The sequence below is a fragment of the Petaurus breviceps genome, unplaced genomic scaffold (assembly GCF_028583685.1).
Source record: "Petaurus breviceps papuanus isolate PSGF00001 unplaced genomic scaffold, PetGlider_PUasm1.0 41, whole genome shotgun sequence".
NCBI classification, from domain to species: Eukaryota; Metazoa; Chordata; class Mammalia; order Diprotodontia; family Petauridae; genus Petaurus; species Petaurus breviceps.
Window position 1 is genome coordinate 9977712 of NW_027186320.1, and position 4571 is coordinate 9982282.

The 4571-nt window shown below is 33.6% G+C and overlaps 1 pseudogene; it reads left to right on the forward strand.

Annotated features, from left to right (window-relative positions):
* The first annotated feature begins 6 nt into the window (after positions 1 to 6).
* Positions 7 to 631, forward strand: LOC138171068 (small ribosomal subunit protein uS5 pseudogene; annotated as a pseudogene).
* The last annotated feature ends 3940 nt before the right edge of the window (positions 632 to 4571 follow it).

Sequence of the window (4571 nt, forward strand, 5' to 3'; positions counted from 1 at the left end):
CTGAAGATCATGCCTGTTCAGAAACAAACTAGAGCTGGACAACGTACCAGGTTCAAGGCTTTTGTGGCCATTGGTGACTACAATGGCCATGTTGGTCTGGGTGTCAAGTGCTCCAAGGAAGTGGCCACAGCTATTCGAGGTGCTATCATTCTGGCCAAGCTGTCCATCATTCCTGTGAGACGTGGCTACTGGGGGAACAAGATTGGCAAGCCTCACAGAGTACCCTGCAAGGTCACTGGGCGATGTGGGTCGGTTCTGGTGCGCCTGATCCCCACCCCTAGAGGTACTGGCATTGTCTCAGCTCCTGTGCCTAAAAAGCTGCTGATGATGGCTGGAATTGATGACTGCTACACTTCTGCAAGAGGCTGTACTGCCACTCTGGGCAATTTCACTAAAGCTACCTTTGATGCCGTCTCCAAAACATACAGCTATCTAACCCCAGACCTGTGGAAGGAGACTGTGTTCACTAAGTCTCCTTATCAGGAATTCACCGACCATCTTGTGAAGACTCACACTCGAGTATCTGTCCAGAGGACCCAGGCAGCTGCTGTGGCAACCACATAGATGGTTTTTTATAAACAAATAAATTGAACTTTGCCTGCTAAAATAAATAAATAAATAAATAAATAAATTGAGTACAACAGCACTTGTTTAATTATTGATTTAACATCTATCAAAATTTTAAGGTGATTTATACTTAAAAGATGATATATTTTAAGGAAAATTAGAAAGGAACAGCTATTTTGGCATTTATGTTCTCTAGTAGACAACAATTTTATAGTCAAAAAAGTGATTGAAATGTGAAAAGAATCCATGATTCTGCTGTGTTTATTATATTTTGTTGCAAAAACTTTCTCAAGAAAGTAAATCTTTGCTTAAAGACTTTCTTACTACAAGGTGTTTCCCATGCACATGTTAAAAGCCTATAGGATTCCTTAAAAATTATATGGACAAGTGGTAAATACACATACAGACACAAATCACAGTCTTTCCTTAGAATTTCTCTCATTCTATATTTTTTCTCAAGTCTCTTTTATCTGTATCTTTGCTTATTGGCTCAGTCAACTGGAAGTGAGTTCTTGTTATGCATCGGTCATTAGTACTTGGGATACATGAAAGAGCAAGATTTTGTCTATGCTTTCCCGGAGCTCCCAATCGGAGAGGGGAAATCTGTGTACGAGGAGCCAGAGAAAATCACAAGGTGGAAGTCAGTGGATAAGAAGCATTGGGAAGGTAAGACTTTAGCTTATATGTGAAGGAAGCCAAGGGAAATAGGGATGTGGAGATGAGCAGAGAGTAGAGGACGGACCCAAGCATGGTGAAGCTTGTGTAAGGAACAAAAAGACACCAGAGTTACAAAAATATGTAGTGGGGTTTAAAGTGTAAATTTAAAGAAAATTGGAAAGGTTGGAAGGGCTGTCTAGGCTGAACAGAGGGTTTGGCATGTTACATTTACTTGAAGGTCAGATTTATTGAATAATCTGTAGATAATTTTTTTATCTCTTTTGTTTAGTTTGTTTCCTTTCCTTTTTATTCATTTTGTTATGCTTTTCCTTGCCAAATATTTTGTGACCTATTGTGACATCTCTCCTACACACAACTTACTATTTTTTAAAACCATGATTCTGATAGTGTACATCTTAGGGTCTTTGTACCATGTATAGCAGTAAGAATTACCAATTCCATCCTATGAACCCAAATTTCACAGCCTTTAAAACTGGGTTGTTTATATGTGTGTGTGTACTTGGGCATATTCTTTAGTGGCAGAGTTCTAGTTACTCCATCATTTCATGTGTGTCACTAAAATGTGGTCAGCAAGACAAAAAAAAATATTTTTTCTTGTTTCTAATGGTGACTTAGAAGAAGGAAACACAATTATATAAAATACACAATCCCATGGTTGATTAACATATATTCCCTTGCACCCAGGGGAGAAATTGTTATAATATCTGAAATGGTAGCATAGAAATTTAATATACTGAGTGATATTTCATAGTTAAAATGTTGACTAATAAACAAGAGTTTATTATATATGATATTGATATCTCTGTTTAAGTCTTGTTGACACTAAAATAACTTAGCAGACAAATACAAATATGTCTAAATAATGATTTATCACCATTCTATTAGCCATAAAGTTCATGGGATATGTGAATTGACACATTCAATTTATTTTAACAGATATATTTCAGAGAATTAGAGGACATTGTTAAAAGGGGTTTCTGTTAAGATAGTTAAGAAGATTTATGTGATAATGATATTGATCTTTCTAATGCTAATGTGGTAAATTCAGTTATGAGAGCACATTATAAAAGTCCGGAAAAAGTCATCTGCTTACTAAGATAATAAAAATTCTTCCTTGGTGGAATGAAAATGTGATGCATACATTAACGATGAAATAAAAAGCTCTAAATAAAGTGATTAGGTTACGTTTGATGAAAGTTTCAGTGGAATATGAAAAAAAACTGATTGCATGGTCTAAAAGACTGAAAAGGTGAAATTTATATATATATATATATATATATTAAAATATGAAAATATCATTAGTTGAGCAAAACCTATAAAATGTATGTGGGGAGCATGGATGTGTTTAGAAACTAAACTTGTGATGTTAGTGGCTTAAGCAATTTCCAGGAGCTGTAACTCCCCTTATGAATGCATGTAAGCAAATTCTCTCCAATTTATAGTCTTAGATACTTTGCTCAGGGTAACCTAACTAATTTGCATGGGAAGCAAGAATTATCACAGTTATTCCTGACTTGTAGACCAGTTCTCTATCAACTACACTGTGCTTTCTCTCTGATATGTAAATACGCATGCGTATGTGTATGTATCTATCTCTGTCTCTGCATGTGTGTATATATATACATACATTATTTCTAATTTTTAAAAACACTATATTGATTTTCTCAAAAACTCTGACATAGCTACTATTATTTTCTCCCTTTTACAGAAAAGGAAACGGGTTCTAAGAGAGCTATAATGATTTTCTCAGGTTCATACATATGCCAAGTGTCTGACACATGATTCAAATTCAGGTCTTCTTCACTCTAAGTCAAGCACTCTATTGAGCATTTTCTGATTTTCTAAACATAGACATCATTTAATAATTTTATATGGAATTGGAAAAACATTTAAATGTGCATTAACTGCTATGAGTCAATAGACTGAGTTCTACATTAATACTCTGCAAAGCATCAGAACAGTGAAAATTCTTAAGGTGCAGAATGTTACTCTATAAAGGAGGTAGTCAGGGAAAAGGAGAAAGGATAAGAAAACATAGATGTATTTCTGTTTAGATCTTTTAAAGGAATTAGCTGTTCCAATGAGAACACAGATAAATTGAGCATTTAATTAGCAGCTGTTACATATTGGATATATTTTCTGCATTTAGATGTAGAATTAATCCTAAGAAAAATCAATATTTAGTTCTTAATGACAAAATAACACTTTTTGGCTTTCTTAAATGCTGCTTACCCAGGATGTGATTCTGGACTTACAAACAATAATTTTGGAGTTGAATAAAGAAGGTGGGAAGTTGTTAATACCTAGACAATGGAGGCAAAGTAATGCTATGTTGTGATACCAGATCTGAAATCAAAAGACAATTTATTCATGATTTACTACGAAGATATGTGAGTCTCAGAAAGTCCTTTAATTATTGGAAAGTAAAACCCAACCTCTAAAATGGGGTAATAATACTTTCTGTGAATCTTATATGACTGCTATGAAAATCAATTAATAAGGTGTGAAAGTACTTTTAAAAGTTCAAACAAAAATGTGATTAAATAGTATTTTCCAGTGTACAGGAAAGACTTGGTCTGCTTCAGTATCTCAGAGAAGAGATTCTTGTGGAAGAATTATTTTTCTTTTTTTGTTGGTCTTATTTCATGTGACTATAAATATATAGCACATATAAACTAAACAAATATGTAACAGTCTTATCATAAGTATGTGTACACATACACATATGAGAGAGAGAAAGACAGAGACACAGAGAGGACATTTATAAAGTGCTTGCTATGTGCCAGGCACTGTGCTTAGCATTTTAAAATTATTAACACAATTGATCTTCATAACAGTCTTGAGAGGTATGTGTTATTATTATCTTAATTTTATAAATGAGGAAAATGGGGCAAACAGATTAATTGACTTGCCCACTCAGATAGTAAGTACCTGAGGTTGGATTTGAACTCAGGTCTTCCTGACTCCAAGCCAGAGCTCTATCCACTGTTCACATAGTTCATTTTTAGTGAGTGATAAAAAATTTTGGTTTAGACCTAACAGATTTTTTTTTTCATTTTCATCTGAAGCAAGATTTTTTTGGTTATTGTTCATTAATAGTAACTTCAAGTAACACTGAATGTCATAGGATAATAATTATATGAATTGGATGATTTACATCATATTATAAATATATCTTATTGTCTTGCTGAGGATGAAGGAATTAGGTAGAGTGATATGTTGTTTTATTAATAGATAAGTGATTAAAATAACTGATGGACTATTTTAAAAATATGAATTTCAATGTAAAGTTTTTGAAAGATTAAAAATGCTAAAATGTATTAAAT